This window comes from Rhinoderma darwinii, unplaced genomic scaffold (genome assembly GCF_050947455.1).
Source record: "Rhinoderma darwinii isolate aRhiDar2 unplaced genomic scaffold, aRhiDar2.hap1 Scaffold_500, whole genome shotgun sequence".
NCBI classification, from domain to species: domain Eukaryota; kingdom Metazoa; phylum Chordata; class Amphibia; order Anura; family Rhinodermatidae; genus Rhinoderma; species Rhinoderma darwinii.
In genome coordinates, this window is record NW_027464047.1 from 25352 (window position 1) to 50742 (window position 25391).

Here is a 25391-nt window from a genome sequence, read left to right on the forward strand (position 1 = left end):
TGCAGTCCCTTGTCTCCCTCTTGTGGCCTCCTGGAGGCAACTAGCTGTGCAAAAAAAAGACAGCCTGGCGGCCGGCTGTTGCAGTGTTGCCCTCTCAGGCAACACTGAGTGACTGACTGAGCCTCACCGTCTTATATAAAGTTCAGACGGAACTTTGCACGTGTCATAGTGGAGCCCTCAGGATTCCAGAGCCAGCTTTCTGACATCATAATGGGGCCTCAGAGATAAAAGCCTGGGCCCAGGCAGTGTTGGTCAGTGCTGCTCAGCAGGCAGCACTGGACTGGACTGGATTACAGCTGATACAAGGTGTGAAGGAACAAGGGGTGGCTGTGGGCATGCACTTGCTGCCGCTGCCAGTGTTTATCTGCATGGCAGCAGGGCATTTGGGCGTTGCCAGGAAGGCGTTTTTATGTAGATTCCTCCTCTTTCAGCACTGCATTGTGGTGCAAGCAAAAGAAGCAAATCCTGTCTGGCTTCCTCTCCGGCCTTTATTCACCTCCCGTGTAGCTGTGAGTGTGTGAGCCTGCAGGGCCCCATGGAATTGCCTAGAAGTAGGCTGAATCGCTGCAAGGGCTGAACAGCAGTATCGGGCAGGCTCGGGCAACGCGTGGCCCGTTCGGGTTATCGCTTCTCGGCCTTTTGGCTAAGATCAAGTGTAGTATCTGTTCTTATCAGTTTAATATCTGATACGTCCCCTATCTGGGGACCATATATTAAATGGATTTTTAGAACAGGGAGATGGAAATAGAGCTTGCTCTGTCCACTCCACGCATTGACCTGGTATTGCAGTATTTCCAGGACCGGTGCACCCTTTCCTTATGTGTTGACTAAAAGCAGATTCCAAAAGTGTTTTTTGTCTTTGCTATTGTTTCTGTCTTTCTGAAGGGATCTCCCCTTTTAATCCCATTATTTCAACACCTGTTGGACAATGCATGAGTGATAATGAGCTCATTGATTAAATGCAATTAATGAATAGATTGCCACCTCTTGTTGTGTGTCGTCTGTGTTTCTGTGTTTCCGGCATTTCACATTGGAACACCTCATTCACCTTCCTTGTCTTCTCTCCGCCCTCCCTTTTAGGTAAGTTAAAGAGCTGCACCTGAGCCAGCCACTGATTGATTGATTGATTGATTGATTGATTGATTGATTGATTGATTGATTGATGCAGCACAACAGTCAAATAGTGGAGTGGAGTAGGGGAACAGCAAACAGCCAATAAAGCAGCCCGCCCGCTCGCCTGCCCGCCACAATGGACCTACCTGTGTACACTAGATGGATGTGATGGAATGTACTGTCGTCCCTACATTTCAAGAAGAAGTAAGAATTGCAGTTGCAACAAAGCCTTGCTTGCCTACAAAGAGAGCAGCAATTTGGATTTGTTACTATGTTACCTAGAAGAATAACAAACTGTGCAAGGATGGAGGTTGTAGGAGCAAGGAGAAGTTGTCTGTAAAGTTGGTGGATGCCTATTTTCCATTTTGCAGTCCCTTGTCTCCCTCTTGTGGCCTCCTGGAGGCAACTAGCTGTGCAAAAAAAAGACAGCCTGGCGGCCGGCTGTTGCAGTGTTGCCCTCTCAGGCAACACTGAGTGACTGACTGAGCCTCACCGTCTTATATAAAGTTCAGACGGAACTTTGCACGTGTCATAGTGGAGCCCTCAGGATTCCAGAGCCAGCTTTCTGACATCATAATGGGGCCTCAGAGATAAAAGCCTGGGCCCAGGCAGTGTTGGTCAGTGCTGCTCAGCAGGCAGCACTGGACTGGACTGGATTACAGCTGATACAAGGTGTGAAGGAACAAGGGGTGGCTGTGGGCATGCACTTGCTGCCGCTGCCAGTGTTTATCTGCATGGCAGCAGGGCATTTGGGCGTTGCCAGGAAGGCGTTTTTATGTAGATTCCTCCTCTTTCAGCACTGCATTGTGGTGCAAGCAAAAGAAGCAAATCCTGTCTGGCTTCCTCTCCGGCCTTTATTCACCTCCCGTGTAGCTGTGAGTGTGTGAGCCTGCAGGGCCCCATGGAATTGCCTAGAAGTAGGCTGAATCGCTGCAAGGGCTGAACAGCAGTATCGGGCAGGCTCGGGCAACGCGCGGCCCGTTCGGGTTATCGCTTCTCGGCCTTTTGGCTAAGATCAAGTGTAGTATCTGTTCTTATCAGTTTAATATCTGATACGTCCCCTATCTGGGGACCATATATTAAATGGATTTTTAGAACAGGGAGATGGAAATAGAGCTTGCTCTGTCCACTCCACGCATTGACCTGGTATTGCAGTATTTCCAGGACCGGTGCACCCTTTCCTTATGTGTTGACTAAAAGCAGATTCCAAAAGTGTTTTTTGTCTTTGCTATTGTTTCTGTCTTTCTGAAGGGATCTCCCCTTTTAATCCCATTATTTCAACACCTGTTGGACAATGCATGAGTGATAATGAGCTCATTGATTAAATGCAATTAATGAATAGATTGCCACCTCTTGTTGTGTGTCGTCTGTGTTTCTGTGTTTCCGGCATTTCACATTGGAACACCTCATTCACCTTCCTTGTCTTCTCTCCGCCCTCCCTTTTAGGTAAGTTAAAGAGCTGCACCTGAGCCAGCCACTGATTGATTGATTGATTGATTGATTGATTGATTGATTGATTGATTGATTGATTGATGCAGCACAACAGTCAAATAGTGGAGTGGAGTAGGGGAACAGCAAACAGCCAATAAAGCAGCCCGCCCGCTCGCCTGCCCGCCACAATGGACCTACCTGTGTACACTAGATGGATGTGATGGAATGTACTGTCGTCCCTACATTTCAAGAAGAAGTAAGAATTGCAGTTGCAACAAAGCCTTGCTTGCCTACAAAGAGAGCAGCAATTTGGATTTGTTACTATGTTACCTAGAAGAATAACAAACTGTGCAAGGATGGAGGTTGTAGGAGCAAGGAGAAGTTGTCTGTAAAGTTGGTGGATGCCTATTTTCCATTTTGCAGTCCCTTGTCTCCCTCTTGTGGCCTCCTGGAGGCAACTAGCTGTGCAAAAAAAAGACAGCCTGGCGGCCGGCTGTTGCAGTGTTGCCCTCTCAGGCAACACTGAGTGACTGACTGAGCCTCACCGTCTTATATAAAGTTCAGACGGAACTTTGCACGTGTCATAGTGGAGCCCTCAGGATTCCAGAGCCAGCTTTCTGACATCATAATGGGGCCTCAGAGATAAAAGCCTGGGCCCAGGCAGTGTTGGTCAGTGCTGCTCAGCAGGCAGCACTGGACTGGACTGGATTACAGCTGATACAAGGTGTGAAGGAACAAGGGGTGGCTGTGGGCATGCACTTGCTGCCGCTGCCAGTGTTTATCTGCATGGCAGCAGGGCATTTGGGCGTTGCCAGGAAGGCGTTTTTATGTAGATTCCTCCTCTTTCAGCACTGCATTGTGGTGCAAGCAAAAGAAGCAAATCCTGTCTGGCTTCCTCTCCGGCCTTTATTCACCTCCCGTGTAGCTGTGAGTGTGTGAGCCTGCAGGGCCCCATGGAATTGCCTAGAAGTAGGCTGAATCGCTGCAAGGGCTGAACAGCAGTATCGGGCAGGCTCGGGCAACGCGCGGCCCGTTCGGGTTATCGCTTCTCGGCCTTTTGGCTAAGATCAAGTGTAGTATCTGTTCTTATCAGTTTAATATCTGATACGTCCCCTATCTGGGGACCATATATTAAATGGATTTTTAGAACAGGGAGATGGAAATAGAGCTTGCTCTGTCCACTCCACGCATTGACCTGGTATTGCAGTATTTCCAGGACCGGTGCACCCTTTCCTTATGTGTTGACTAAAAGCAGATTCCAAAAGTGTTTTTTGTCTTTGCTATTGTTTCTGTCTTTCTGAAGGGATCTCCCCTTTTAATCCCATTATTTCAACACCTGTTGGACAATGCATGAGTGATAATGAGCTCATTGATTAAATGCAATTAATGAATAGATTGCCACCTCTTGTTGTGTGTCGTCTGTGTTTCTGTGTTTCCGGCATTTCACATTGGAACACCTCATTCACCTTCCTTGTCTTCTCTCCGCCCTCCCTTTTAGGTAAGTTAAAGAGCTGCACCTGAGCCAGCCACTGATTGATTGATTGATTGATTGATTGATTGATTGATTGATTGATTGATTGATTGATGCAGCACAACAGTCAAATAGTGGAGTGGAGTAGGGGAACAGCAAACAGCCAATAAAGCAGCCCGCCCGCTCGCCTGCCCGCCACAATGGACCTACCTGTGTACACTAGATGGATGTGATGGAATGTACTGTCGTCCCTACATTTCAAGAAGAAGTAAGAATTGCAGTTGCAACAAAGCCTTGCTTGCCTACAAAGAGAGCAGCAATTTGGATTTGTTACTATGTTACCTAGAAGAATAACAAACTGTGCAAGGATGGAGGTTGTAGGAGCAAGGAGAAGTTGTCTGTAAAGTTGGTGGATGCCTATTTTCCATTTTGCAGTCCCTTGTCTCCCTCTTGTGGCCTCCTGGAGGCATCTAGCTGTGCAAAAAAAAGACAGCCTGGCGGCCGGCTGTTGCAGTGTTGCCCTCTCAGGCAACACTGAGTGACTGACTGAGCCTCACTGTCTTATATAAAGTTCAGACGGAACTTTGCACGTGTCATAGTGGAGCCCTCAGGATTCCAGAGCCAGCTTTCTGACATCATAATGGGGCCTCAGAGATAAAAGCCTGGGCCCAGGCAGTGTTGGTCAGTGCTGCTCAGCAGGCAGCACTGGACTGGACTGGATTACAGCTGATACAAGGTGTGAAGGAACAAGGGGTGGCTGTGGGCATGCACTTGCTGCCGCTGCCAGTGTTTATCTGCATGGCAGCAGGGCATTTGGGCGTTGCCAGGAAGGCGTTTTTATGTAGATTCCTCCTCTTTCAGCACTGCATTGTGGTGCAAGCAAAAGAAGCAAATCCTGTCTGGCTTCCTCTCCGGCCTTTATTCACCTCCCGTGTAGCTGTGAGTGTGTGAGCCTGCAGGGCCCCATGGAATTGCCTAGAAGTAGGCTGAATCGCTGCAAGGGCTGAACAGCAGTATCGGGCAGGCTCGGGCAACGCGCGGCCCGTTCGGGTTATCGCTTCTCGGCCTTTTGGCTAAGATCAAGTGTAGTATCTGTTCTTATCAGTTTAATATCTGATACGTCCCCTATCTGGGGACCATATATTAAATGGATTTTTAGAACAGGGAGATGGAAATAGAGCTTGCTCTGTCCACTCCACGCATTGACCTGGTATTGCAGTATTTCCAGGACCGGTGCACCCTTTCCTTATGTGTTGACTAAAAGCAGATTCCAAAAGTGTTTTTTGTCTTTGCTATTGTTTCTGTCTTTCTGAAGGGATCTCCCCTTTTAATCCCATTATTTCAACACCTGTTGGACAATGCATGAGTGATAATGAGCTCATTGATTAAATGCAATTAATGAATAGATTGCCACCTCTTGTTGTGTGTCGTCTGTGTTTCTGTGTTTCCGGCATTTCACATTGGAACACCTCATTCACCTTCCTTGTCTTCTCTCCGCCCTCCCTTTTAGGTAAGTTAAAGAGCTGCACCTGAGCCAGCCACTGATTGATTGATTGATTGATTGATTGATTGATTGATTGATTGATTGATTGATTGATGCAGCACAACAGTCAAATAGTGGAGTGGAGTAGGGGAACAGCAAACAGCCAATAAAGCAGCCCGCCCGCTCGCCTGCCCGCCACAATGGACCTACCTGTGTACACTAGATGGATGTGATGGAATGTACTGTCGTCCCTACATTTCAAGAAGAAGTAAGAATTGCAGTTGCAACAAAGCCTTGCTTGCCTACAAAGAGAGCAGCAATTTGGATTTGTTACTATGTTACCTAGAAGAATAACAAACTGTGCAAGGATGGAGGTTGTAGGAGCAAGGAGAAGTTGTCTGTAAAGTTGGTGGATGCCTATTTTCCATTTTGCAGTCCCTTGTCTCCCTCTTGTGGCCTCCTGGAGGCAACTAGCTGTGCAAAAAAAAGACAGCCTGGCGGCCGGCTGTTGCAGTGTTGCCCTCTCAGGCAACACTGAGTGACTGACTGAGCCTCACCGTCTTATATAAAGTTCAGACGGAACTTTGCACGTGTCATAGTGGAGCCCTCAGGATTCCAGAGCCAGCTTTCTGACATCATAATGGGGCCTCAGAGATAAAAGCCTGGGCCCAGGCAGTGTTGGTCAGTGCTGCTCAGCAGGCAGCACTGGACTGGACTGGATTACAGCTGATACAAGGTGTGAAGGAACAAGGGGTGGCTGTGGGCATGCACTTGCTGCCGCTGCCAGTGTTTATCTGCATGGCAGCAGGGCATTTGGGCGTTGCCAGGAAGGCGTTTTTATGTAGATTCCTCCTCTTTCAGCACTGCATTGTGGTGCAAGCAAAAGAAGCAAATCCTGTCTGGCTTCCTCTCCGGCCTTTATTCACCTCCCGTGTAGCTGTGAGTGTGTGAGCCTGCAGGGCCCCATGGAATTGCCTAGAAGTAGGCTGAATCGCTGCAAGGGCTGAACAGCAGTATCGGGCAGGCTCGGGCAACGCGCGGCCCGTTCGGGTTATCGCTTCTCGGCCTTTTGGCTAAGATCAAGTGTAGTATCTGTTCTTATCAGTTTAATATCTGATACGTCCCCTATCTGGGGACCATATATTAAATGGATTTTTAGAAAAGGGAGATGGAAATAGAGCTTGCTCTGTCCACTCCACGCATTGACCTGGTATTGCAGTATTTCCAGGACCGGTGCACCCTTTCCTTATGTGTTGACTAAAAGCAGATTCCAAAAGTGTTTTTTGTCTTTGCTATTGTTTCTGTCTTTCTGAAGGGATCTCCCCTTTTAATCCCATTATTTCAACACCTGTTGGACAATGCATGAGTGATAATGAGCTCATTGATTAAATGCAATTAATGAATAGATTGCCACCTCTTGTTGTGTGTCGTCTGTGTTTCTGTGTTTCCGGCATTTCACATTGGAACACCTCATTCACCTTCCTTGTCTTCTCTCCGCCCTCCCTTTTAGGTAAGTTAAAGAGCTGCACCTGAGCCAGCCACTGATTGATTGATTGATTGATTGATTGATTGATTGATTGATTGATTGATGCAGCACAACAGTCAAATAGTGGAGTGGAGTAGGGGAACAGCAAACAGCCAATAAAGCAGCCCGCCCGCTCGCCTGCCCGCCACAATGGACCTACCTGTGTACACTAGATGGATGTGATGGAATGTACTGTCGTCCCTACATTTCAAGAAGAAGTAAGAATTGCAGTTGCAACAAAGCCTTGCTTGCCTACAAAGAGAGCAGCAATTTGGATTTGTTACTATGTTACCTAGAAGAATAACAAACTGTGCAAGGATGGAGGTTGTAGGAGCAAGGAGAAGTTGTCTGTAAAGTTGGTGGATGCCTATTTTCCATTTTGCAGTCCCTTGTCTCCCTCTTGTGGCCTCCTGGAGGCAACTAGCTGTGCAAAAAAAAGACAGCCTGGCGGCCGGCTGTTGCAGTGTTGCCCTCTCAGGCAACACTGAGTGACTGACTGAGCCTCACCGTCTTATATAAAGTTCAGACGGAACTTTGCACGTGTCATAGTGGAGCCCTCAGGATTCCAGAGCCAGCTTTCTGACATCATAATGGGGCCTCAGAGATAAAAGCCTGGGCCCAGGCAGTGTTGGTCAGTGCTGCTCAGCAGGCAGCACTGGACTGGACTGGATTACAGCTGATACAAGGTGTGAAGGAACAAGGGGTGGCTGTGGGCATGCACTTGCTGCCGCTGCCAGTGTTTATCTGCATGGCAGCAGGGCATTTGGGCGTTGCCAGGAAGGCGTTTTTATGTAGATTCCTCCTCTTTCAGCACTGCATTGTGGTGCAAGCAAAAGAAGCAAATCCTGTCTGGCTTCCTCTCCGGCCTTTATTCACCTCCCGTGTAGCTGTGAGTGTGTGAGCCTGCAGGGCCCCATGGAATTGCCTAGAAGTAGGCTGAATCGCTGCAAGGGCTGAACAGCAGTATCGGGCAGGCTCGGGCAACGCGCGGCCCGTTCGGGTTATCGCTTCTCGGCCTTTTGGCTAAGATCAAGTGTAGTATCTGTTCTTATCAGTTTAATATCTGATACGTCCCCTATCTGGGGACCATATATTAAATGGATTTTTAGAACAGGGAGATGGAAATAGAGCTTGCTCTGTCCACTCCACGCATTGACCTGGTATTGCAGTATTTCCAGGACCGGTGCACCCTTTCCTTATGTGTTGACTAAAAGCAGATTCCAAAAGTGTTTTTTGTCTTTGCTATTGTTTCTGTCTTTCTGAAGGGATCTCCCCTTTTAATCCCATTATTTCAACACCTGTTGGACAATGCATGAGTGATAATGAGCTCATTGATTAAATGCAATTAATGAATAGATTGCCACCTCTTGTTGTGTGTCGTCTGTGTTTCTGTGTTTCCGGCATTTCACATTGGAACACCTCATTCACCTTCCTTGTCTTCTCTCCGCCCTCCCTTTTAGGTAAGTTAAAGAGCTGCACCTGAGCCAGCCACTGATTGATTGATTGATTGATTGATTGATTGATTGATTGATTGATTGATTGATGCAGCACAACAGTCAAATAGTGGAGTGGAGTAGGGGAACAGCAAACAGCCAATAAAGCAGCCCGCCCGCTCGCCTGCCCGCCACAATGGACCTACCTGTGTACACTAGATGGATGTGATGGAATGTACTGTCGTCCCTACATTTCAAGAAGAAGTAAGAATTGCAGTTGCAACAAAGCCTTGCTTGCCTACAAAGAGAGCAGCAATTTGGATTTGTTACTATGTTACCTAGAAGAATAACAAACTGTGCAAGGATGGAGGTTGTAGGAGCAAGGAGAAGTTGTCTGTAAAGTTGGTGGATGCCTATTTTCCATTTTGCAGTCCCTTGTCTCCCTCTTGTGGCCTCCTGGAGGCAACTAGCTGTGCAAAAAAAAGACAGCCTGGCGGCCGGCTGTTGCAGTGTTGCCCTCTCAGGCAACACTGAGTGACTGACTGAGCCTCACCGTCTTATATAAAGTTCAGACGGAACTTTGCACGTGTCATAGTGGAGCCCTCAGGATTCCAGAGCCAGCTTTCTGACATCATAATGGGGCCTCAGAGATAAAAGCCTGGGCCCAGGCAGTGTTGGTCAGTGCTGCTCAGCAGGCAGCACTGGACTGGACTGGATTACAGCTGATACAAGGTGTGAAGGAACAAGGGGTGGCTGTGGGCATGCACTTGCTGCCGCTGCCAGTGTTTATCTGCATGGCAGCAGGGCATTTGGGCGTTGCCAGGAAGGCGTTTTTATGTAGATTCCTCCTCTTTCAGCACTGCATTGTGGTGCAAGCAAAAGAAGCAAATCCTGTCTGGCTTCCTCTCCGGCCTTTATTCACCTCCCGTGTAGCTGTGAGTGTGTGAGCCTGCAGGGCCCCATGGAATTGCCTAGAAGTAGGCTGAATCGCTGCAAGGGCTGAACAGCAGTATCGGGCAGGCTCGGGCAACGCGCGGCCCGTTCGGGTTATCGCTTCTCGGCCTTTTGGCTAAGATCAAGTGTAGTATCTGTTCTTATCAGTTTAATATCTGATACGTCCCCTATCTGGGGACCATATATTAAATGGATTTTTAGAACAGGGAGATGGAAATAGAGCTTGCTCTGTCCACTCCACGCATTGACCTGGTATTGCAGTATTTCCAGGACCGGTGCACCCTTTCCTTATGTGTTGACTAAAAGCAGATTCCAAAAGTGTTTTTTGTCTTTGCTATTGTTTCTGTCTTTCTGAAGGGATCTCCCCTTTTAATCCCATTATTTCAACACCTGTTGGACAATGCATGAGTGATAATGAGCTCATTGATTAAATGCAATTAATGAATAGATTGCCACCTCTTGTTGTGTGTCGTCTGTGTTTCTGTGTTTCCGGCATTTCACATTGGAACACCTCATTCACCTTCCTTGTCTTCTCTCCGCCCTCCCTTTTAGGTAAGTTAAAGAGCTGCACCTGAGCCAGCCACTTGATTGATTGATTGATTGATTGATTGATTGATTGATTGATTGATTGATGCAGCACAACAGTCAAATAGTGGAGTGGAGTAGGGGAACAGCAAACAGCCAATAAAGCAGCCCGCCCGCTCGCCTGCCCGCCACAATGGACCTACCTGTGTACACTAGATGGATGTGATGGAATGTACTGTCGTCCCTACATTTCAAGAAGAAGTAAGAATTGCAGTTGCAACAAAGCCTTGCTTGCCTACAAAGAGAGCAGCAATTTGGATTTGTTACTATGTTACCTAGAAGAATAACAAACTGTGCAAGGATGGAGGTTGTAGGAGCAAGGAGAAGTTGTCTGTAAAGTTGGTGGATGCCTATTTTCCATTTTGCAGTCCCTTGTCTCCCTCTTGTGGCCTCCTGGAGGCAACTAGCTGTGCAAAAAAAAGACAGCCTGGCGGCCGGCTGTTGCAGTGTTGCCCTCTCAGGCAACACTGAGTGACTGACTGAGCCTCACCGTCTTATATAAAGTTCAGACGGAACTTTGCACGTGTCATAGTGGAGCCCTCAGGATTCCAGAGCCAGCTTTCTGACATCATAATGGGGCCTCAGAGATAAAAGCCTGGGCCCAGGCAGTGTTGGTCAGTGCTGCTCAGCAGGCAGCACTGGACTGGACTGGATTACAGCTGATACAAGGTGTGAAGGAACAAGGGGTGGCTGTGGGCATGCACTTGCTGCCGCTGCCAGTGTTTATCTGCATGGCAGCAGGGCATTTGGGCGTTGCCAGGAAGGCGTTTTTATGTAGATTCCTCCTCTTTCAGCACTGCATTGTGGTGCAAGCAAAAGAAGCAAATCCTGTCTGGCTTCCTCTCCGGCCTTTATTCACCTCCCGTGTAGCTGTGAGTGTGTGAGCCTGCAGGGCCCCATGGAATTGCCTAGAAGTAGGCTGAATCGCTGCAAGGGCTGAACAGCAGTATCGGGCAGGCTCGGGCAACGCGCGGCCCGTTCGGGTTATCGCTTCTCGGCCTTTTGGCTAAGATCAAGTGTAGTATCTGTTCTTATCAGTTTAATATCTGATACGTCCCCTATCTGGGGACCATATATTAAATGGATTTTTAGAACAGGGAGATGGAAATAGAGCTTGCTCTGTCCACTCCACGCATTGACCTGGTATTGCAGTATTTCCAGGACCGGTGCACCCTTTCCTTATGTGTTGACTAAAAGCAGATTCCAAAAGTGTTTTTTGTCTTTGCTATTGTTTCTGTCTTTCTGAAGGGATCTCCCCTTTTAATCCCATTATTTCAACACCTGTTGGACAATGCATGAGTGATAATGAGCTCATTGATTAAATGCAATTAATTAATAGATTGCCACCTCTTGTTGTGTGTCGTCTGTGTTTCTGTGTTTCCGGCATTTCACATTGGAACACCTCATTCACCTTCCTTGTCTTCTCTCCGCCCTCCCTTTTAGGTAAGTTAAAGAGCTGCACCTGAGCCAGCCACTGATTGATTGATTGATTGATTGATTGATTGATTGATTGATTGATTGATTGATGCAGCACAACAGTCAAATAGTGGAGTGGAGTAGGGGAACAGCAAACAGCCAATAAAGCAGCCCGCCCGCTCGCCTGCCCGCCACAATGGACCTACCTGTGTACACTAGATGGATGTGATGGAATGTACTGTCGTCCCTACATTTCAAGAAGAAGTAAGAATTGCAGTTGCAACAAAGCCTTGCTTGCCTACAAAGAGAGCAGCAATTTGGATTTGTTACTATGTTACCTAGAAGAATAACAAACTGTGCAAGGATGGAGGTTGTAGGAGCAAGGAGAAGTTGTCTGTAAAGTTGGTGGATGCCTATTTTCCATTTTGCAGTCCCTTGTCTCCCTCTTGTGGCCTCCTGGAGGCAACTAGCTGTGCAAAAAAAAGACAGCCTGGCGGCCGGCTGTTGCAGTGTTGCCCTCTCAGGCAACACTGAGTGACTGACTGAGCCTCACCGTCTTATATAAAGTTCAGACGGAACTTTGCACGTGTCATAGTGGAGCCCTCAGGATTCCAGAGCCAGCTTTCTGACATCATAATGGGGCCTCAGAGATAAAAGCCTGGGCCCAGGCAGTGTTGGTCAGTGCTGCTCAGCAGGCAGCACTGGACTGGACTGGATTACAGCTGATACAAGGTGTGAAGGAACAAGGGGTGGCTGTGGGCATGCACTTGCTGCCGCTGCCAGTGTTTATCTGCATGGCAGCAGGGCATTTGGGCGTTGCCAGGAAGGCGTTTTTATGTAGATTCCTCCTCTTTCAGCACTGCATTGTGGTGCAAGCAAAAGAAGCAAATCCTGTCTGGCTTCCTCTCCGGCCTTTATTCACCTCCCGTGTAGCTGTGAGTGTGTGAGCCTGCAGGGCCCCATGGAATTGCCTAGAAGTAGGCTGAATCGCTGCAAGGGCTGAACAGCAGTATCGGGCAGGCTCGGGCAACGCGCGGCCCGTTCGGGTTATCGCTTCTCGGCCTTTTGGCTAAGATCAAGTGTAGTATCTGTTCTTATCAGTTTAATATCTGATACGTCCCCTATCTGGGGACCATATATTAAATGGATTTTTAGAACAGGGAGATGGAAATAGAGCTTGCTCTGTCCACTCCACGCATTGACCTGGTATTGCAGTATTTCCAGGACCGGTGCACCCTTTCCTTATGTGTTGACTAAAAGCAGATTCCAAAAGTGTTTTTTGTCTTTGCTATTGTTTCTGTCTTTCTGAAGGGATCTCCCCTTTTAATCCCATTATTTCAACACCTGTTGGACAATGCATGAGTGATAATGAGCTCATTGATTAAATGCAATTAATGAATAGATTGCCACCTCTTGTTGTGTGTCGTCTGTGTTTCTGTGTTTCCGGCATTTCACATTGGAACACCTCATTCACCTTCCTTGTCTTCTCTCCGCCCTCCCTTTTAGGTAAGTTAAAGAGCTGCACCTGAGCCAGCCACTGATTGATTGATTGATTGATTGATTGATTGATTGATTGATTGATTGATTGATTGATTGATGCAGCACAACAGTCAAATAGTGGAGTGGAGTAGGGGAACAGCAAACAGCCAATAAAGCAGCCCGCCCGCTCGCCTGCCCGCCACAATGGACCTACCTGTGTACACTAGATGGATGTGATGGAATGTACTGTCGTCCCTACATTTCAAGAAGAAGTAAGAATTGCAGTTGCAACAAAGCCTTGCTTGCCTACAAAGAGAGCAGCAATTTGGATTTGTTACTATGTTACCTAGAAGAATAACAAACTGTGCAAGGATGGAGGTTGTAGGAGCAAGGAGAAGTTGTCTGTAAAGTTGGTGGATGCCTATTTTCCATTTTGCAGTCCCTTGTCTCCCTCTTGTGGCCTCCTGGAGGCAACTAGCTGTGCAAAAAAAAGACAGCCTGGCGGCCGGCTGTTGCAGTGTTGCCCTCTCAGGCAACACTGAGTGACTGACTGAGCCTCACCGTCTTATATAAAGTTCAGACGGAACTTTGCACGTGTCATAGTGGAGCCCTCAGGATTCCAGAGCCAGCTTTCTGACATCATAATGGGGCCTCAGAGATAAAAGCCTGGGCCCAGGCAGTGTTGGTCAGTGCTGCTCAGCAGGCAGCACTGGACTGGACTGGATTACAGCTGATACAAGGTGTGAAGGAACAAGGGGTGGCTGTGGGCATGCACTTGCTGCCGCTGCCAGTGTTTATCTGCATGGCAGCAGGGCATTTGGGCGTTGCCAGGAAGGCGTTTTTATGTAGATTCCTCCTCTTTCAGCACTGCATTGTGGTGCAAGCAAAAGAAGCAAATCCTGTCTGGCTTCCTCTCCGGCCTTTATTCACCTCCCGTGTAGCTGTGAGTGTGTGAGCCTGCAGGGCCCCATGGAATTGCCTAGAAGTAGGCTGAATCGCTGCAAGGGCTGAACAGCAGTATCGGGCAGGCTCGGGCAACGCGTGGCCCGTTCGGGTTATCGCTTCTCGGCCTTTTGGCTAAGATCAAGTGTAGTATCTGTTCTTATCAGTTTAATATCTGATACGTCCCCTATCTGGGGACCATATATTAAATGGATTTTTAGAACAGGGAGATGGAAATAGAGCTTGCTCTGTCCACTCCACGCATTGACCTGGTATTGCAGTATTTCCAGGACCGGTGCACCCTTTCCTTATGTGTTGACTAAAAGCAGATTCCAAAAGTGTTTTTTGTCTTTGCTATTGTTTCTGTCTTTCTGAAGGGATCTCCCCTTTTAATCCCATTATTTCAACACCTGTTGGACAATGCATGAGTGATAATGAGCTCATTGATTAAATGCAATTAATGAATAGATTGCCACCTCTTGTTGTGTGTCGTCTGTGTTTCTGTGTTTCCGGCATTTCACATTGGAACACCTCATTCACCTTCCTTGTCTTCTCTCCGCCCTCCCTTTTAGGTAAGTTAAAGAGCTGCACCTGAGCCAGCCACTGATTGATTGATTGATTGATTGATTGATTGATTGATTGATTGATTGATTGATTGATGCAGCACAACAGTCAAATAGTGGAGTGGAGTAGGGGAACAGCAAACAGCCAATAAAGCAGCCCGCCCGCTCGCCTGCCCGCCACAATGGACCTACCTGTGTACACTAGATGGATGTGATGGAATGTACTGTCGTCCCTACATTTCAAGAAGAAGTAAGAATTGCAGTTGCAACAAAGCCTTGCTTGCCTACAAAGAGAGCAGCAATTTGGATTTGTTACTATGTTACCTAGAAGAATAACAAACTGTGCAAGGATGGAGGTTGTAGGAGCAAGGAGAAGTTGTCTGTAAAGTTGGTGGATGCCTATTTTCCATTTTGCAGTCCCTTGTCTCCCTCTTGTGGCCTCCTGGAGGCAACTAGCTGTGCAAAAAAAAGACAGCCTGGCGGCCGGCTGTTGCAGTGTTGCCCTCTCAGGCAACACTGAGTGACTGACTGAGCCTCACCGTCTTATATAAAGTTCAGACGGAACTTTGCACGTGTCATAGTGGAGCCCTCAGGATTCCAGAGCCAGCTTTCTGACATCATAATGGGGCCTCAGAGATAAAAGCCTGGGCCCAGGCAGTGTTGGTCAGTGCTGCTCAGCAGGCAGCACTGGACTGGACTGGATTACAGCTGATACAAGGTGTGAAGGAACAAGGGGTGGCTGTGGGCATGCACTTGCTGCCGCTGCCAGTGTTTATCTGCATGGCAGCAGGGCATTTGGGCGTTGCCAGGAAGGCGTTTTTATGTAGATTCCTCCTCTTTCAGCACTGCATTGTGGTGCAAGCAAAAGAAGCAAATCCTGTCTGGCTTCCTCTCCGGCCTTTATTCACCTCCCGTGTAGCTGTGAGTGTGTGAGCCTGCAGGGCCCCATGGAATTGCCTAGAAGTAGGCTGAATCGCTGCAAGGGCTGAACAGCAGTATCGGGCAGGCTCGGGCAACGCGCGGCCCGTTCGGGTTATCGCTTCTCGGCCTTTTGGCTAAGATCAAGTGTAGTATCTGTTCTTATCAGTTTAATATCTGATACGTCCCCTATCTGGGGACCATATATTAAATGGATTTTTAGAACAGGGAGATGGAAATAGAGCTTGCTCTGTCCACTCCACGCATTGACCTGGTATTGCAGTATTTCCAGGACCGGTGCACCCTTTCCTTATGTGTTGACTAAAAGCAGATTCCAAAAGTGTTTTTTGTCTTTGCTATTGTTTCTGTCTTTCTGAAGGGATCTCCCCTTTTAATCCCATTATTTCAACACCTGTTGGACAATGCATGAGTGATAATGAGCTCATTGATTAAATGCAATTAATGAATAGATTGCCACCTCTTGTTGTGTGTCGTCTGTGTTTCTGTGTTTCCGGCATTTCACATTGGAACACCTCATTCACCTTCCTTGTCTTCTCTCCGCCCTCCCTTTTAGGTAAGTTAAAGAGCTGCACCTGAGCCAGCCACTGATTGATTGATTGATTGATTGATTGATTGATTGATTGATTGATTGATTGATTGATGCAGCACAACAGTCAAATAGTGGAGTGGAGTAGGGGAACAGCAAACAGCCAATAAAGCAGCCCGCCCGCTCGCCTGCCCGCCACAATGGACCTACCTGTGTACACTAGATGGATGTGATGGAATGTACTGTCGTCCCTACATTTCAAGAAGAAGTAAGAATTGCAGTTTGCCTACAAAGAGAGCAGCAATTTGGATTTGTTACTATGTTACCTAGAAGAATAACAAACTGTGCAAGGATGGAGGTTGTAGGAGCAAGGAGAAGTTGTCTGTAAAGTTGGTGGATGCCTATTTTCCATTTTGCAGTCCCTTGTCTCCCTCTTGTGGCCTCCTGGAGGCAACTAGCTGTGCAAAAAAAAGACAGCCTGGCGGCCGGCTGTTGCAGTGTTGCCCTCTCAGGCAACACTGAGTGACTGACTGAGCCTCACCGTCTTATATAAAGTTCAGACGGAACTTTGCACGTGTCATAGTGGAGCCCTCAGGATTCCAGAGCCAGCTTTCTGACATCATAATGGGGCCTCAGAGATAAAAGCCTGGGCCCAGGCAGTGTTGGTCAGTGCTGCTCAGCAGGCAGCACTGGACTGGACTGGATTACAGCTGATACAAGGTGTGAAGGAACAAGGGGTGGCTGTGGGCATGCACTTGCTGCCGCTGCCAGTGTTTATCTGCATGGCAGCAGGGCATTTGGGCGTTGCCAGGAAGGCGTTTTTATGTAGATTCCTCCTCTTTCAGCACTGCATTGTGGTGCAAGCAAAAGAAGCAAATCCTGTCTGGCTTCCTCTCCGGCCTTTATTCACCTCCCGTGTAGCTGTGAGTGTGTGAGCCTGCAGGGCCCCATGGAATTGCCTAGAAGTAGGCTGAATCGCTGCAAGGGCTGAACAGCAGTATCGGGCAGGCTCGGGCAACGCGCGGCCCGTTCGGGTTATCGCTTCTCGGCCTTTTGGCTAAGATCAAGTGTAGTATCTGTTCTTATCAGTTTAATATCTGATACGTCCCCTATCTGGGGACCATATATTAAATGGATTTTTAGAACAGGGAGATGGAAATAGAGCTTGCTCTGTCCACTCCACGCATTGACCTGGTATTGCAGTATTTCCAGGACCGGTGCACCCTTTCCTTATGTGTTGACTAAAAGCAGATTCCAAAAGTGTTTTTTGTCTTTGCTATTGTTTCTGTCTTTCTGAAGGGATCTCCCCTTTTAATCCCATTATTTCAACACCTGTTGGACAATGCATGAGTGATAATGAGCTCATTGATTAAATGCAATTAATGAATAGATCAATTAATGAATAGATTGCCACCTCTTGTTGTGTGTCGTCTGTGTTTCTGTGTTTCCGGCATTTCACATTGGAACACCTCATTCACCTTCCTTGTCTTCTCTCCGCCCTCCCTTTTAGGTAAGTTAAAGAGCTGCACCTGAGCCAGCCACTGATTGATTGATTGATTGATTGATTGATTGATTGATTGATTGATTGATTGATTGATGCAGCACAACAGTCAAATAGTGGAGTGGAGTAGGGGAACAGCAAACAGCCAATAAAGCAGCCCGCCCGCTCGCCTGCCCGCCACAATGGACCTACCTGTGTACACTAGATGGATGTGATGGAATGTACTGTCGTCCCTACATTTCAAGAAGAAGTAAGAATTGCAGTTGCAACAAAGCCTTGCTTGCCTACAAAGAGAGCAGCAATTTGGATTTGTTACTATGTTACCTAGAAGAATAACAAACTGTGCAAGGATGGAGGTTGTAGGAGCAAGGAGAAGTTGTCTGTAAAGTTGGTGGATGCCTATTTTCCATTTTGCAGTCCCTTGTCTCCCTCTTGTGGCCTCCTGGAGGCATCTAGCTGTGCAAAAAAAAGACAGCCTGGCGGCCGGCTGTTGCAGTGTTGCCCTCTCAGGCAACACTGAGTGACTGACTGAGCCTCACTGTCTTATATAAAGTTCAGACGGAACTTTGCACGTGTCATAGTGGAGCCCTCAGGATTCCAGAGCCAGCTTTCTGACATCATAATGGGGCCTCAGAGATAAAAGCCTGGGCCCAGGCAGTGTTGGTCAGTGCTGCTCAGCAGGCAGCACTGGACTGGACTGGATTACAGCTGATACAAGGTGTGAAGGAACAAGGGGTGGCTGTGGGCATGCACTTGCTGCCGCTGCCAGTGTTTATCTGCATGGCAGCAGGGCATTTGGGCGTTGCCAGGAAGGCGTTTTTATGTAGATTCCTCCTCTTTCAGCACTGCATTGTGGTGCAAGCAAAAGAAGCAAATCCTGTCTGGCTTCCTCTCCGGCCTTTATTCACCTCCCGTGTAGCTGTGAGTGTGTGAGCCTGCAGGGCCCCATGGAATTGCCTAGAAGTAGGCTGAATCGCTGCAAGGGCTGAACAGCAGTATCGGGCAGGCTCGGGCAACGCGCGGCCCGTTCGGGTTATCGCTTCTCGGCCTTTTGGCTAAGATCAAGTGTAGTATCTGTTCTTATCAGTTTAATATCTGATACGTCCCCTATCTGGGGACCATATATTAAATGGATTTTTAGAACAGGGAGATGGAAATAGAGCTTGCTCTGTCCACTCCACGCATTGACCTGGTATTGCAGTATTTCCAGGACCGGTGCACCCTTTCCTTATGTGTTGACTAAAAGCAGATTCCAAAAGTGTTTTTTGTCTTTGCTATTGTTTCTGTCTTTCTGAAGGGATCTCCCCTTTTAATCCCATTATTTCAACACCTGTTGGACAATGCATGAGTGATAATGAGCTCATTGATTAAATGCAATTAATGAATAGATTGCCACCTCTTGTTGTGTGTCGTCTGTGTTTCTGTGTTTCCGGCATTTCACATTGGAACTCTTCTCTCCGCCCTCCCTTTTAGGTAAGTTAAAGAGCTGCACCTGAGCCAGCCACTGATTGATTGATTGATTGATTGATTGATTGATTGATTGATTGATTGATTGATTGATGCAGCACAACAGTCAAATAGTGGAGTGGAGTAGGGGAACAGCAAACAGCCAATAAAGCAGCCCGCCCGCTCGCCTGCCCGCCACAATGGACCTACCTGTGTACACTAGATGGATGTGATGGAATGTACTGTCGTCCCTACATTTCAAGAAGAAGTAAGAATTGCAGTTGCAACAAAGCCTTGCTTGCCTACAAAGAGAGCAGCAATTTGGATTTGTTACTATGTTACCTAGAAGAATAACAAACTGTGCAAGGATGGAGGTTGTAGGAGCAAGGAGAAGTTGTCTGTAAAGTTGGTGGATGCCTATTTTCCATTTTGCAGTCCCTTGTCTCCCTCTTGTGGCCTCCTGGAGGCAACTAGCTGTGCAAAAAAAAGACAGCCTGGCGGCCGGCTGTTGCAGTGTTGCCCTCTCAGGCAACACTGAGTGACTGACTGAGCCTCACCGTCTTATATAAAGTTCAGACGGAACTTTGCACGTGTCATAGTGGAGCCCTCAGGATTCCAGAGCCAGCTTTCTGACATCATAATGGGGCCTCAGAGATAAAAGCCTGGGCCCAGGCAGTGTTGGTCAGTGCTGCTCAGCAGGCAGCACTGGACTGGACTGGATTACAGCTGATACAAGGTGTGAAGGAACAAGGGGTGGCTGTGGGCATGCACTTGCTGCCGCTGCCAGTGTTTATCTGCATGGCAGCAGGGCATTTGGGCGTTGCCAGGAAGGCGTTTTTATGTAGATTCCTCCTCTTTCAGCACTGCATTGTGGTGCAAGCAAAAGAAGCAAATCCTGTCTGGCTTCCTCTCCGGCCTTTATTCACCTCCCGTGTAGCTGTGAGTGTGTGAGCCTGCAGGGCCCCATGGAATTGCCTAGAAGTAGGCTGAATCGCTGCAAGGGCTGAACAGCAGTATCGGGCAGGCTCGGGCAACGCGCGGCCCGTTCGGGTTATCGCTTCTCGGCCTTTTGGCTAAGATCAAGTGTAGTATCTGTTCTTATCAGTTTAATATCTGATACGTCCCCTATCTGGGGACCATATATTAAATAATTTTTAGAACAGGGAGATGGAAATAGAGCTTGCTCTGTCCACTCCACGCATTGACCTGGTATTGCAGTATTTCCAGGACCGGTGCACCCTTTCCTTATGTGTTGACTAAAAGCAGATTCCAAAAGTGTTTTTTGTCTTTGCTATTGTTTCTGTCTTTCTGAAGGGATCTCCCCTTTTAATCCCATTATTTCAACACCTGTTGGACAATGCATGAGTGATAATGAGCTCATTGATTAAATGCAATTAATGAATAGATTGCCACCTCTTGTTGTGTGTCGTCTGTGTTTCTGTGTTTCCGGCATTTCACATTGGAACACCTCATTCACCTTCCTTGTCTTCTCTCCGCCCTCCCTTTTAGGTAAGTTAAAGAGCTGCACCTGAGCCAGCCACTGATTGATTGATTGATTGATTGATTGATTGATTGATTGATTGATTGATTGATTGATGATGCAGCACAACAGTCAAATAGTGGAGTGGAGTAGGGGAACAGCAAACAGCCAATAAAGCAGCCCGCCCGCTCGCCTGCCCGCCACAATGGACCTACCTGTGTACACTAGATGGATGTGATGGAATGTACTGTCGTCCCTACATTTCAAGAAGAAGTAAGAATTGCAGTTGCAACAAAGCCTTGCTTGCCTACAAAGAGAGCAGCAATTTGGATTTGTTACTATGTTACCTAGAAGAATAACAAACTGTGCAAGGATGGAGGTTGTAGGAGCAAGGAGAAGTTGTCTGTAAAGTTGGTGGATGCCTATTTTCCATTTTGCAGTCCCTTGTCTCCCTCTTGTGGCCTCCTGGAGGCAACTAGCTGTGCAAAAAAAAGACAGCCTGGCGGCCGGCTGTTGCAGTGTTGCCCTCTCAGGCAACACTGAGTGACTGACTGAGCCTCACCGTCTTATATAAAGTTCAGACGGAACTTTGCACGTGTCATAGTGGAGCCCTCAGGATTCCAGAGCCAGCTTTCTGACATCATAATGGGGCCTCAGAGATAAAAGCCTGGGCCCAGGCAGTGTTGGTCAGTGCTGCTCAGCAGGCAGCACTGGACTGGACTGGATTACAGCTGATACAAGGTGTGAAGGAACAAGGGGTGGCTGTGGGCATGCACTTGCTGCCGCTGCCAGTGTTTATCTGCATGGCAGCAGGGCATTTGGGCGTTGCCAGGAAGGCGTTTTTATGTAGATTCCTCCTCTTTCAGCACTGCATTGTGGTGCAAGCAAAAGAAGCAAATCCTGTCTGGCTTCCTCTCCGGCCTTTATTCACCTCCCGTGTAGCTGTGAGTGTGTGAGCCTGCAGGGCCCCATGGAATTGCCTAGAAGTAGGCTGAATCGCTGCAAGGGCTGAACAGCAGTATCGGGCAGGCTCGGGCAACGCGCGGCCCGTTCGGGTTATCGCTTCTCGGCCTTTTGGCTAAGATCAAGTGTAGTATCTGTTCTTATCAGTTTAATATCTGATACGTCCCCTATCTGGGGACCATATATTAAATGGATTTTTAGAACAGGGAGATGGAAATAGAGCTTGCTCTGTCCACTCCACGCATTGACCTGGTATTGCAGTATTTCCAGGACCGGTGCACCCTTTCCTTATGTGTTGACTAAAAGCAGATTCCAAAAGTGTTTTTTGTCTTTGCTATTGTTTCTGTCTTTCTGAAGGGATCTCCCCTTTTAATCCCATTATTTCAACACCTGTTGGACAATGCATGAGTGATAATGAGCTCATTGATTAAATGCAATTAATGAATAGATTGCCACCTCTTGTTGTGTGTCGTCTGTGTTTCTGTGTTTCCGGCATTTCACATTGGAACACCTCATTCACCTTCCTTGTCTTCTCTCCGCCCTCCCTTTTAGGTAAGTTAAAGAGCTGCACCTGAGCCAGCCACTGATTGATTGATTGATTGATTGATTGATTGATTGATTGATTGATTGATTGATTGATGCAGCACAACAGTCAAATAGTGGAGTGGAGTAGGGGAACAGCAAACAGCCAATAAAGCAGCCCGCCCGCTCGCCTGCCCGCCACAATGGACCTACCTGTGTACACTAGATGGATGTGATGGAATGTACTGTCGTCCCTACATTTCAAGAAGAAGTAAGAATTGCAGTTGCAACAAAGCCTTGCTTGCCTACAAAGAGAGCAGCAATTTGGATTTGTTACTATGTTACCTAGAAGAATAACAAACTGTGCAAGGATGGAGGTTGTAGGAGCAAGGAGAAGTTGTCTGTAAAGTTGGTGGATGCCTATTTTCCATTTTGCAGTCCCTTGTCTCCCTCTTGTGGCCTCCTGGAGGCAACTAGCTGTGCAAAAAAAAGACAGCCTGGCGGCCGGCTGTTGCAGTGTTGCCCTCTCAGGCAACACTGAGTGACTGACTGAGCCTCACCGTCTTATATAAAGTTCAGACGGAACTTTGCACGTGTCATAGTGGAGCCCTCAGGATTCCAGAGCCAGCTTTCTGACATCATAATGGGGCCTCAGAGATAAAAGCCTGGGCCCAGGCAGTGTTGGTCAGTGCTGCTCAGCAGGCAGCACTGGACTGGACTGGATTACAGCTGATACAAGGTGTGAAGGAACAAGGGGTGGCTGTGGGCATGCACTTGCTGCCGCTGCCAGTGTTTATCTGCATGGCAGCAGGGCATTTGGGCGTTGCCAGGAAGGCGTTTTTATGTAGATTCCTCCTCTTTCAGCACTGCATTGTGGTGCAAGCAAAAGAAGCAAATCCTGTCTGGCTTCCTCTCCGGCCTTTATTCACCTCCCGTGTAGCTGTGAGTGTGTGAGCCTGCAGGGCCCCATGGAATTGCCTAGAAGTAGGCTGAATCGCTGCAAGGGCTGAACAGCAGTATCGGGCAGGCTCGGGCAACGCGCGGCCCGTTCGGGTTATCGCTTCTCGGCCTTTTGGCTAAGATCAAGTGTAGTATCTGTTCTTATCAGTTTAATATCTGATACGTCCCCTATCTGGGGACCATATATTAAATGGATTTTTAGAACAGGGAGATGGAAATAGAGCTTGCTCTGTCCACTCCACGCATTGACCTGGTATTGCAGTATTTCCAGGACCGGTGCACCCTTTCCTTATGTGTTGACTAAAAGCAGATTCCAAAAGTGTTTTTTGTCTTTGCTATTGTTTCTGTCTTTCTGAAGGGATCTCCCCTTTTAATCCCATTATTTCAACACCTGTTGGACAATGCATGAGTGATAATGAGCTCATTGATTAAATGCAATTAATGAATAGATTGCCACCTCTTGTTGTGTGTCGTCTGTGTTTCTGTGTTTCCGGCATTTCACATTGGAACACCTCATTCACCTTCCTTGTCTTCTCTCCGCCCTCCCTTTTAGGTAAGTTAAAGAGCTGCACCTGAGCCAGCCACTGATTGATTGATTGATTGATTGATTGATTGATTGATTGATTGATTGATTGATTGATGCAGCACAACAGTCAAATAGTGGAGTGGAGTAGGGGAACAGCAAACAGCCAATAAAGCAGCCCGCCCGCTCGCCTGCCCGCCACAATGGACCTACCTGTGTACACTAGATGGATGTGATGGAATGTACTGTCGTCCCTACATTTCAAGAAGAAGTAAGAATTGCAGTTGCAACAAAGCCTTGCTTGCCTACAAAGAGAGCAGCAATTTGGATTTGTTACTATGTTACCTAGAAGAATAACAAACTGTGCAAGGATGGAGGTTGTAGGAGCAAGGAGAAGTTGTCTGTAAAGTTGGTGGATGCCTATTTTCCATTTTGCAGTCCCTTGTCTCCCTCTTGTGGCCTCCTGGAGGCAACTAGCTGTGCAAAAAAAAGACAGCCTGGCGGCCGGCTGTTGCAGTGTTGCCCTCTCAGGCAACACTGAGTGACTGACTGAGCCTCACCGTCTTATATAAAGTTCAGACGGAACTTTGCACGTGTCATAGTGGAGCCCTCAGGATTCCAGAGCCAGCTTTCTGACATCATAATGGGGCCTCAGAGATAAAAGCCTGGGCCCAGGCAGTGTTGGCTGGACTGGACTGGATTACAGCTGATACAAGGTGTGAAGGAACAAGGGGTGGCTGTGGGCATGCACTTGCTGCCGCTGCCAGTGTTTATCTGCATGGCAGCAGGGCATTTGGGCGTTGCCAGGAAGGCGTTTTTATGTAGATTCCTCCTCTTTCAGCACTGCATTGTGGTGCAAGCAAAAGAAGCAAATCCTGTCTGGCTTCCTCTCCGGCCTTTATTCACCTCCCGTGTAGCTGTGAGTGTGTGAGCCTGCAGGGCCCCATGGAATTGCCTAGAAGTAGGCTGAATCGCTGCAAGGGCTGAACAGCAGTATCGGGCAGGCTCGGGCAACGCGCGGCCCGTTCGGGTTATCGCTTCTCGGCCTTTTGGCTAAGATCAAGTGTAGTATCTGTTCTTATCAGTTTAATATCTGATACGTCCCCTATCTGGGGACCATATATTAAATGGATTTTTAGAACAGGGAGATGGAAATAGAGCTTGCTCTGTCCACTCCACGCATTGACCTGGTATTGCAGTATTTCCAGGACCGGTGCACCCTTTCCTTATGTGTTGACTAAAAGCAGATTCCAAAAGTGTTTTTTGTCTTTGCTATTGTTTCTGTCTTTCTGAAGGGATCTCCCCTTTTAATCCCATTATTTCAACACCTGTTGGACAATGCATGAGTGATAATGAGCTCATTGATTAAATGCAATTAATGAATAGATTGCCACCTCTTGTTGTGTGTCGTCTGTGTTTCTGTGTTTCCGGCATTTCACATTGGAACACCTCATTCACCTTCCTTGTCTTCTCTCCGCCCTCCCTTTTAGGTAAGTTAAAGAGCTGCACCTGAGCCAGCCACTGATCGATTGATTGATTGATTGATTGATTGATTGATTGATTGATTGATTGATTGATTGATTGATGCAGCACAACAGTCAAATAGTGGAGTGGAGTAGGGGAACAGCAAACAGCCAATAAAGCAGCCCGCCCGCTCGCCTGCCCGCCACAATGGACCTACCTGTGTACACTAGATGGATGTGATGGAATGTACTGTCGTCCCTACATTTCAAGAAGAAGTAAGAATTGCAGTTGCAACAAAGCCTTGCTTGCCTACAAAGAGAGCAGCAATTTGGATTTGTTACTATGTTACCTAGAAGAATAACAAACTGTGCAAGGATGGAGGTTGTAGGAGCAAGGAGAAGTTGTCTGTAAAGTTGGTGGATGCCTATTTTCCATTTTGCAGTCCCTTGTCTCCCTCTTGTGGCCTCCTGGAGGCAACTAGCTGTGCAAAAAAAAGACAGCCTGGCGGCCGGCTGTTGCAGTGTTGCCCTCTCAGGCAACACTGAGTGACTGACTGAGCCTCACAGTCTTATATAAAGTTCAGACGGAACTTTGCACGTGTCATAGTGGAGCCCTCAGGATTCCAGAGCCAGCTTTCTGACATCATAATGGGGCCTCAGAGATAAAAGCCTG

General features: G+C 47.7%; 17 non-coding genes across 17 annotated transcripts; all 17 read left to right on the plus strand.

Annotated features, from left to right (window-relative positions):
* The first annotated feature begins 623 nt into the window (after window positions 1-623).
* Window positions 624-814, plus strand: LOC142720682 (U2 spliceosomal RNA). The gene has a single exon (XR_012873455.1). It is a non-coding gene; the product is annotated as a U2 spliceosomal RNA (small nuclear RNA).
* Window positions 815-2102: 1288 nt separating this feature from the next.
* Window positions 2103-2293, plus strand: LOC142720683 (U2 spliceosomal RNA). Its single transcript, XR_012873456.1, has one exon. It is a non-coding gene; the product is annotated as a U2 spliceosomal RNA (small nuclear RNA).
* Window positions 2294-3585: 1292 nt separating this feature from the next.
* On the plus strand, window positions 3586-3776 carry LOC142720684 (U2 spliceosomal RNA). The gene has a single exon (XR_012873457.1). It is a non-coding gene; the product is annotated as a U2 spliceosomal RNA (small nuclear RNA).
* A 1292-nt stretch (window positions 3777-5068) lies between these two features.
* LOC142720685 (U2 spliceosomal RNA) lies at window positions 5069-5259 on the plus strand. Its single transcript, XR_012873458.1, has one exon. It is a non-coding gene; the product is annotated as a U2 spliceosomal RNA (small nuclear RNA).
* A 1292-nt stretch (window positions 5260-6551) lies between these two features.
* LOC142720656 (U2 spliceosomal RNA) lies at window positions 6552-6742 on the plus strand. The gene has a single exon (XR_012873433.1). It is a non-coding gene; the product is annotated as a U2 spliceosomal RNA (small nuclear RNA).
* Window positions 6743-8026: 1284 nt separating this feature from the next.
* On the plus strand, window positions 8027-8217 carry LOC142720686 (U2 spliceosomal RNA). Its single transcript, XR_012873459.1, has one exon. It is a non-coding gene; the product is annotated as a U2 spliceosomal RNA (small nuclear RNA).
* A 1288-nt stretch (window positions 8218-9505) lies between these two features.
* Window positions 9506-9696, plus strand: LOC142720688 (U2 spliceosomal RNA). The gene has a single exon (XR_012873462.1). It is a non-coding gene; the product is annotated as a U2 spliceosomal RNA (small nuclear RNA).
* A 1285-nt stretch (window positions 9697-10981) lies between these two features.
* LOC142720689 (U2 spliceosomal RNA) lies at window positions 10982-11172 on the plus strand. The gene has a single exon (XR_012873463.1). It is a non-coding gene; the product is annotated as a U2 spliceosomal RNA (small nuclear RNA).
* Window positions 11173-12460: 1288 nt separating this feature from the next.
* On the plus strand, window positions 12461-12651 carry LOC142720690 (U2 spliceosomal RNA). Its single transcript, XR_012873464.1, has one exon. It is a non-coding gene; the product is annotated as a U2 spliceosomal RNA (small nuclear RNA).
* A 1296-nt stretch (window positions 12652-13947) lies between these two features.
* Window positions 13948-14138, plus strand: LOC142720691 (U2 spliceosomal RNA). The gene has a single exon (XR_012873465.1). It is a non-coding gene; the product is annotated as a U2 spliceosomal RNA (small nuclear RNA).
* A 1292-nt stretch (window positions 14139-15430) lies between these two features.
* Window positions 15431-15621, plus strand: LOC142720693 (U2 spliceosomal RNA). The gene has a single exon (XR_012873466.1). It is a non-coding gene; the product is annotated as a U2 spliceosomal RNA (small nuclear RNA).
* A 1276-nt stretch (window positions 15622-16897) lies between these two features.
* Window positions 16898-17088, plus strand: LOC142720694 (U2 spliceosomal RNA). The gene has a single exon (XR_012873467.1). It is a non-coding gene; the product is annotated as a U2 spliceosomal RNA (small nuclear RNA).
* Window positions 17089-18396: 1308 nt separating this feature from the next.
* On the plus strand, window positions 18397-18587 carry LOC142720695 (U2 spliceosomal RNA). Its single transcript, XR_012873468.1, has one exon. It is a non-coding gene; the product is annotated as a U2 spliceosomal RNA (small nuclear RNA).
* A 1273-nt stretch (window positions 18588-19860) lies between these two features.
* On the plus strand, window positions 19861-20050 carry LOC142720666 (U2 spliceosomal RNA). Its single transcript, XR_012873443.1, has one exon. It is a non-coding gene; the product is annotated as a U2 spliceosomal RNA (small nuclear RNA).
* A 1295-nt stretch (window positions 20051-21345) lies between these two features.
* On the plus strand, window positions 21346-21536 carry LOC142720696 (U2 spliceosomal RNA). The gene has a single exon (XR_012873469.1). It is a non-coding gene; the product is annotated as a U2 spliceosomal RNA (small nuclear RNA).
* A 1292-nt stretch (window positions 21537-22828) lies between these two features.
* Window positions 22829-23019, plus strand: LOC142720697 (U2 spliceosomal RNA). Its single transcript, XR_012873470.1, has one exon. It is a non-coding gene; the product is annotated as a U2 spliceosomal RNA (small nuclear RNA).
* Window positions 23020-24288: 1269 nt separating this feature from the next.
* Window positions 24289-24479, plus strand: LOC142720698 (U2 spliceosomal RNA). The gene has a single exon (XR_012873471.1). It is a non-coding gene; the product is annotated as a U2 spliceosomal RNA (small nuclear RNA).
* Window positions 24480-25391: the final 912 nt, after the last annotated feature.